This window comes from Glycine soja, chromosome 12 (genome assembly GCF_004193775.1).
Source record: "Glycine soja cultivar W05 chromosome 12, ASM419377v2, whole genome shotgun sequence".
NCBI lineage: Eukaryota > Viridiplantae > Streptophyta > Magnoliopsida > Fabales > Fabaceae > Glycine > Glycine soja.
Genome location: NC_041013.1, coordinates 32,632,497 through 32,641,491, shown reverse-complemented (window position 1 = coordinate 32,641,491; position 8,995 = coordinate 32,632,497). Strand labels below are relative to the sequence as shown.

General features: G+C 35.8%; 1 non-coding gene across 1 annotated transcript; it reads left to right on the top strand.

Moving 5' to 3' along the window:
• The first annotated feature begins 5,474 nt into the window (after nucleotides 1-5,474).
• LOC114380671 lies at nucleotides 5,475-5,581 on the top strand. The gene has a single exon (XR_003659844.1). It is a non-coding gene; the product is annotated as a small nucleolar RNA R71 (small nucleolar RNA).
• Nucleotides 5,582-8,995: the final 3,414 nt, after the last annotated feature.

Sequence of the window (8,995 nt, the reverse complement as noted above, 5' to 3'; positions counted from 1 at the left end):
ACTCTCTAAAAAATCACTAAAAATGCTAAGCATATACCGCTGGAAGGTATCAGGGGCGTTGCATAGGCCAAAGGGCATCCTCCTATAGGCAAAAGTGCCAAAGGGACAGGTGAATGCGATCTTTTCTTGATCCTCAGGAGCAATATGAATTTGTAAATAACCTGAAAACCCATCAAGAAGACAGTAATAAGATTTGCCTACCAAGCGCTCAAGCATTTGATCAATGAATGGCAGGGGAAAATGATCTTTTCTGGTTACCAAGTTCAGCCTCTTATAATCAATGCAGACTCACCAGCTGTACTGCACTCTTGTGGGATAAGCTCATCCCTTTCATTCTTAATTACTGTGAGGCCTGTCTTCTTAGGAACTACTTGGACTGGACTCACCCACTGGCTGTCAGAAATGGGGTAGATGATTCCAACTTGTAAGAGCTTGGTCACCTCCTTTTTCACCACATCTAGAATGACGGGGTTGAGTCACCGTTGTGGCTGCCTCACTGGCTTAGCTCCATCCTCTAAAAGTATCCTATGCATACAGGTAGATGGGCTAATACCAGGAATGTCTGCTAAATTCCATCCAATGGCTTTCTTGTGCTTCTTGAGAACTAGCAACAACTTCTCCTCTTGCTCAGCAGCAAGGGAGGCAGAGATGATCACTGGAAATTTTTCCTTGTCCTCCAAGTAAGCATATTTGAGGGTTGCTGGTAAGGGCTTCAACTCTGGTGTGGGTGGTGGCTGAACAGTGGGAGGAACCAGGGTAAGGGAAGAAAAAGGTTCCTCAGCATGTACCCCATAAAGCAAGTCAGAAGTATATGTACTTCCTGTTGTAGAAGCAAAGCTTCATGGTGAATCAAAGGTGATTCAAAGGTATTTTGATGATAACAATGATGATAACAAAAGATGATGACAAAGGAGATGACAAAAAGCTCAAAGATCAATCAAAGAACAACTCAAGTAAATCAAAGATCAATCAAAGGACAACTCAAGTGAATCAAGAACAATTCAAGAGTTCAAGATAGGAATCAAGAAGAATTCAAGACTCAAGAAGAAAGTTTAGAGTCAAGAATCAAGATTCAAGGTTCAAGATCAAGATTTAAGACTCAAGATTCAAGAATCAAGAGAAGGCTTAATCAAGATAAGTATGAAAAGTTTTTCTCAAAAATTGAGTAGCACATGATTTTTCTCAAAACATGTTTACCAAAGAGTTTTTACTTTCTGGTAATCGATTACCAGATTGCTGTAATCGATTACCAGTAGCAAAATTTTTTTGAAAAAGTTTTCAAGTTGAATTTACAATGTTCCAATTAATTTCAAAAAGTTGTAATCGATTACAATGTTTTGGTAATCGATTACCAGTGTGTTTGAATGTTGAAATTCAAATTCAAATGTGAAGAGTCACATCCTTTCACAAAAAAGCTTTGCGTAATCGATTACACTGATTTGGTAATCGATTACCAGTAATAGTTTCTGAACAAATCAAAAGATGTAACTCTTCAAATAGTTTTTGACTTTTTCAAATTGGTTTTTAAGGTTTTCTAAAAGTCATAACTCTTCTAATGGTTGTCTTGACCAGACATGAAGAGTCTATAAAAGCAAGGCTTTGTTTTGCATTTCATTATTCTTAAACACTACTTCAATCAATCTTGAATACTTTTCCAATCAATTACACTGATTTGGTAATCGATTACCAGTAATAGTTTCTGAACAAATCAAAAGATGTAACTCTTCAAATAGTTTTTGACTTTTTCAAATTGGTTTTTAAGTTTTTCTAAAAATCGTAACTCTTCTAATGGTTGTCTTGACCAGACATGAAGAGTCTATAAAAGGAAGACTTTGTTTTGCATTTCATTATTCTTAAACACTACTTCAATCAATCTTGAATACTTTTCCAATCAATCTCTTACAATCCTTTACAAGCCTTGAATCTCTTTGAACTTCTTCTTCTTCTTTGTACCAAAAGCTTTCTAAAGTTTTCTGGTTTTCTAAGCCTTGAAAACTTGTGCTATTCATCTTTTCATTCCCTTCTCCCTTTGCCAAAAAGAATTCACCAAGGGCTAACCGCCTGAATTCTTTTTGTGTCTCTCTTCTCCCTTTTCCAAAAGAACGAAGGACTAACTGCTTGAATTCTTTTGTGTCTCCCTTCTCCCTTGTCAAAGAATTCAAAATGATACAGTCTAGTAATCGATTACCAGATTGCTGTAATCGATTACCAGTAGCAAAATTATTTTGAAAAAGTTTTCAAATTGAATTTACAATGTTCCAATTAATTTCAAAAAGCTGTAATTGATTACAATGTTTTGGTAATCGATTACCAGTGTGTTTGAACGTTGAAATTCAAATTCAAATGTGAAGAGTCACATCCTTTCACAAAAAAGCTTTGTGTAATCGATTACACTGATTTGGTAATCGATTACTAGTAATAGTTTCTGAACAAATCAAAAGATGTAACTCTTCAAATAGTTTTTGACTTTTTCAAATTGGTTTTTAAGTTTTTCTAAAAGTCATAACTCTTCTAATGGTTGTCTTGACCAGACATGAAGAGTCTATAAAAGCAAGGCTTTGTTTTGCATTTCATTATTCTTAAACACTACTTCAATCAATCTTGAATACTTTTCCAATCAATCTCTTACAATCCTTTACAAGCCTTGAATCTCTTTGAACTTCTTCTTCTTCTTTGTACCAAAAGCTTTCTAAAGTTTTCTGGTTTTCTAAACCTTGAAAACTTGTGCTATTCATCTTTTCATTCCCTTCTCCCTTTGCCAAAAAGAATTCACCAAGGACTAACCGCCTGAATTCTTTTTGTGTCTCTCTTCTCCCTTTTCCAAAAGAATGAAGGACTAACTGCCTGAATTCCTTTCTCCCTTGTCAAAGAATTCAAAACGACATAGTCTGAGAATTCTTTTGATTCTTCCCTTTCCCTAATACAAAAGTGTTCAAAGGACTAACCACCTGAGAATTCTTTTGTATCCCCATTCACAAAGTATCAAAGGTTTAACAGCCTGAGATCTTTGTCTTAACACATTGGAGGGTACATCCTTTGTGGTACAAGTAGAGGGTACATCTACTTGGGTTTGACTGAGAACAAGAGAGGGTACATCTCTTGTGGATCAGTTCTAGTGGAGGGTACATCCACTAGGTTCAAAGAGAACAAGGGAGGGTACATCCCTTGTGGATCTTTGCTTGTAAAAGGATTTTTACAAGGTTGAAAGAAATCTCAAGGACCGCAGGTCACTTGGGGACTGGATGTAGGCACGGGTTGTTGCCGAACTAGTATAAAAACTCTTGTGTGTTTGTTTCCTTCTTCCCTACTCTTTTACTTTTCGCTGTGCATTTTAATTTCTACTTTTACTTTTGGTTAAGTTTCTCTTCTACTCCTTATTCTCTTAACTACATAGTAGTAGCCTTAGAAGAGTAAATTTTTAATTAGTAAAGGTTTAGGAATAATTAATTCAACCCCCCCTTCTTAAATATTCTGAGGCCACTTGATCCAACACCTGCAACATGGTTAGTGCATTCTGACTCTAAAAAATCGACATCAAGAGGTACAACATCAGACTTAAATTCAAATTCACACTCAGCATGAAAGTCAGCCATAGGATCAAATTCAAACTCAGATTCAGACTCAATGCATAAGCAATAACAAGTATGCAAATCAGATAAAAATGGATGTTTCCTACCATGAAGAATAGAATCAAAATCAAACGTATAATCATCAACAATCTGATCAATTAGCTCAGCACGAAAAACAGAATGATCCTCAGATAGATGTTTCATGGCATCAAGAATGTTAAAATGGACAACAATATCACCAAATTCAATAGACAATGTGCCAGCATAAACATCTATCTTGGTTCGAGCTGTTTTCATAAATGGCCTACCTAAAATAATTGGAACTGAACCATGGGAAAATCCCTTTTCCATATTAAGAACATAAAAATCAACAGGAAAAATAAGTTCACCAACCCGAACTAGCACATCCTCTATGAAACCTGCGGGGTAGCAACACTTCTATTTGCCAAATGAATCACCACATCTGTAGATTGCAAAGGTCCAAGAGATAAATAATTGAAAATTGACAAAGGATTGACACTAACTGATGCTCCTAGATCTAGCATGGAATTCTCAAATTTATTGTTCCCAATAATGCAAGGTATAAAGAAAGTACCTGGGTCCTTACATTTCTCAGGAATGTGAGGAACATATTTACCTATCAATGCTGACACATTTCTACCCATGCTAATCCTTTCATTGCCCTTGAACTTCCTTTTGTGGGTACACAACTCCTTTAGAAACTTCACATATCTTGGAATCTGCTTGATGGCATCTAGCAGAGCTATGTTCACCTCTACTTTTCTGAAGGTCTCCAAGATCTCCTTTTCCACTTCTTCCATTTTTTTGTTTGGCATTGCTCTAGGTGGGAATGGAATAGGGATAGGAGGCTGCGGTAAGTCAGAATTACTAAAAGAAGGTCCACCTACATGAAAATTTTTGTTTGGAAGCTTTCTCTTTTATGCAACTATCTCATCCTCTTTTTCAGGTGTAGAATGAAGCTTGACAGGTTCAGGTGTAGGTGCTGCTACTGGTGGAGGCACTTGAATTTGGTTTCCATACCTCAAGGTGATGGCACTCACATTTTTCGGATTCTGCACAGTTTGTGAAGGAAATTTGTAAGAATTTTGTGACTGAGCTTGGTTCAACTGAGTAGCCATCTGCCCCATCTAATTTGTCAGACTCTGAATGGAGGCTCTTGTGTCTTGCTGAAATTGCATATTCTGGATGGTCATTTGCCTCACTAACTCTTCTAAGGAAGGTTGAGGAGGAGCCTCAGCTGCTTGTTGTCTTTATTGTGGCTGCTATTGTTGCTGCTGCTATATTAGAGGAGGAACATATGGCTTGCTTGGACCAGCAACATTCTGAAAAGGAGGGATAGGCTGTTGTTGTTGTGGAGGACTTGTCCATCTCAGATTTAGATGATTCCTCCAACTTGGATTGTATTTATTGCTTAAAAGGTCATAATTATTTTGTTGTTGTTGGTTTTGCTACTGAGGAGGTCTATTATAAATGTTTGCAGCATAAGCTTTAGGTTGCTCATTGATTCCAGATTGCTGCAAAGAAGGACAAAGATCTGTATGGTGATCTGCAGAAGAACATAGACCACAGACTCTGGCAAAAGGTGTAGATTTTTTATTCATGGCAAGCTGAGTTACCAGGTTGACCAAGGCATCAAGTTTTCCTTCAAGCTTTTTATTTTCAGTAGATGAAGATGAATCCGTGGCCACCTCATGGACTCCTCTAAGAACAATAGCATCATTTCTTGCACTGAATTGTTGGGAGTTGGAAGTAATCTTCTCAACCAAATTCCTAGCCTCAACAGGGGTCATATCACCAAGAGCTCCACCACTGGTAGCATCAATCATACTCCTCTCCATGTTGCTAAGTCCCTCATAGAAATATTGAAGAAGGAGTTGCTCTGAAATCTGGTGGTGAGGACAGCTTGCACACAATTTCTTGAATCTTTCCTAGTACTCATACAAGCTTTCTCCACTAAGTTGCCTGATACCTGAAATGTCTTTTCTGATGGCAATGCTCCTAGATGCAGGGAATAATTTCTCCAAGAACACCCTCTTAAGGTCATCCCAGCTGAAAATGGACCTGGGAGCAAGGTAGTATAGCCAATCTTTTGCCACTCCCTCCAGAGAATGAGGAAAAGCCTTTAGAAAGATATGATCTTCTTGGACATCAGGGGGCTTCATGGTGGAACAAACAATATGGAACTCCTTAAGATGCTTATGAGGATCTTCACCTACAAGACCATGAAACTTGGGCAGCAAATGTATTAGTCCAGTCTTGAGAACATATGGAACACCCTCATCAAGATATTGAATGCACAAGCTTTCATAAGTGAAATCAGGTGCAGTCATCTCCCTAAGAGTCCTCTCATGAGGTGGAGGTTGAGCCATGTTCTTAGTATGAAAATTAGTAGTCGAATGCTCAAAATCAGAATATTCAGAATCACCGGCAATAGAATACTCAGAATGCTCAAAATGCACAGAATGACCAGGATGCACACTATGCCTAACTAATCTATGAAAGGTTCTATCTATTTCAGGATCAAAGGGTTGTAAATCACCTGGATTATCCCTACTCATGCACTATATGCAGCAAATCAAGTATCTCTCAGCAAGCACCTAACAAGTGGGTAAAACTACAGCTATACTCAAACGATATCCAAATGAGCTTAAATTTTGTGAGCAACACCTTAAAATCATGAAAAGATAGCACAAAAAATTTCAAACAAAAATTCAAAGTCTAACTATGAAAACTACCTAAGCAAAGTTTAGAAAAATAAGACAAAAATACTTGAAAAAAAAACTTAGTAAACGGCTGATTTTTCAAGTTTAAAACGGCTATGGACATCTGGTCAATTTCCATGGCATGGGAAATTTTCTTCTACCCCAAATGCATATATAATAATAGTCGTTCTGATACCCGGAGCAAAAGTTATGGCCGTTTTAAGTTTTGCTGAAAACAAGTTCCCAAAATTTTTGTCTCTCAAATACTACCACACCAAGTGCTCCTAGTATTTTTCACACAAAATATGGATCAAAAGAAGCTACCACACAAAAAATCAGCCAAAAATAACAACTCTAACTATCAAAACAAAAATCGCTAATTAAATTGCAAAATCATTCGTTAATTCACTGTTCAGTACTGTTCACAGCAAAACACAAAGTTGAATCAGTTGCTGAATTAGTCACTAAAAATAGTGGCTAAACAGGGAATGCAACTGAAATGCAAAACAGAACGCTACACAAAATAAGATAACTAAACACTATTATGAATCTTTGGCCCACTACTCCCCGGCAACAGCGCCAAAATTTGATCGAGGCCGTACCTAAATCAAATAAACATTAAAAATGCAGTATCTAGGTAGGTCGTCTCCCAACGAGCAATGGTCAACCAAACGTTCATAACAAATAGTAATAAAATAGTAACGAATTGGGGGGGGGGGGGTTGTTTGTTTTTGTAAATTAAACAGCCAGCAAATTTTAATTAGAAAATATCAGAATTAAAAACACGTTGTTTCTCCTTGATTCACAAGCAAGTCTCTTTATCAGTTCAACCACTTAATCCAACCCTAAATTAAATTACTAAGTGAAATTTAACATAAGGCAGTCATTATGTGATTAAGCAACACATACACCAATTAATCATGAACGAACTGATCATTAAGCATGAACATAAATTAAGCGCAAAGACAATTAATCAAGCACTAAGCATGCATGGATTAATAGCAACAAATATAGAGTAATTGGTGAAGAGGAAAAACTGATCAGAATTTAATAGTAATAATAAAACCTCAAAGAAAGATGTGCTTGATCCTTAAGAGAAAACAACGTTGGAGACTTAGCCTTCCATTAATTAGTAGAAAACGAAATTGTAGATTGAAGCAGAAAACGAAATTTTATTGCTACATGAATAGTAAAAACTGGAAATGCAAAACCTAAAATTATTCTTTCTCCCAAAACGAAAAGACTCTAAAACTAAAACCTTGGTGTTGTTATATTGGTTCTCAGCCCCAAAGCTTACAAATTTGTTTTAAGTCCAAGCACATAAATAAAATAAAATCTGGGCAAGATAAGATAAGATTTGATAAAATAAAATCTAGATGAAATAAAATCTAGATAAGATAAGATAAAATCTAGATGAAATAATATCTAGATGAGATAAAATATGGATAAGATAAGATTTGATAAAATTGTCTGCTCTCTTCAAGTCCAAGCCCAATTCTGGATTCAAGCCCAATTGCTTACAATTCTCCTGAAATTAAATTAAAAACACAAAATTAGTCCAGTAGGCCCAAATGATAAAAATGCATAATTAATTTGACAATTAGGGCTAATCAGTAATTATAATGGTGACAAAAAGGGTTAAGAAATAGGAGAAAATGATGACACATCAACATGAAATGGAACTTCAACGTCTCAACCAAAATGAAGAGACCGACAAAAGGAAAAGAAGCATAGCACTCAAAGCCTCCTCCTCAATGCAAGAAGAAGAAGAAAAAGAATCTGATGATGAAGAGAACTTCTCTCTCTTTGTGAAGAAGTTTCATAAATTCGTCAAAAATAGAAGAATGGAGAGAAGCCATAACTTCAACAATGGGAAGAGATCCCAAGAAGTTTCTCCAACACTTAAATGCTATAAGTGTAATCAACCTGATCACATAAAGGCAAAATGTCCCTCAAATGAGTCATGGCCCGAGAAGAATGAGAAGAAAAGCTATAAAGAAAAAAGATCCAAGAAGGCATTTATTGCTTGGGATGACAATGACTCATTTGATGGTTCGGAGAAGGAGATCAACCTTCTATCCAAGGACTATGAAAGTGATGAGAACATCTCTCAAGAAGTTCAAGTAAGAAAAACAAAAGTCTGACTTCCATCTTTAAAGATCTAAGCACTTCAATCATGAAAAAGGTAACATCAAAACATTATCTTTTAAATTAAGTTGGTTGAAATTTTTCTTTCATTTAACTTGTTTATATGATGACTAACAAAATTTTATTTGTTTGTCTTGTTTGATTGCTATAATGAGTTTGTGCTTATATGTTTAGTTGAGTTATCTTCCTTTCTCAAAATATGAAGCTTATCACTAAAATAAATCTTAATGGTTGATGATGCCATGATCTATATCTTTCAATTGTTGTATGATTACTTGTATGATATGTTTAGAAGTATTTGATTGATTGCTCATGTTTTTCAAAACCATTATATTATATAAAATTATTTTTGATATATTAAAACTTTCTATGTTCATCTTGGTAAGTGTTGATTTTTTTTTTGTTTTAGAAGAAGTGTCTAGTAATCGATTACCTTCTCATGTAATCGATTACAGGCAGTTAGGCTAAGTGTAATCGATTACAACATTCCTATAATCGATTATGTAATTGATTACAATATTCCTGTAATCGATTACAGGTGTCTGTGTCTATAAA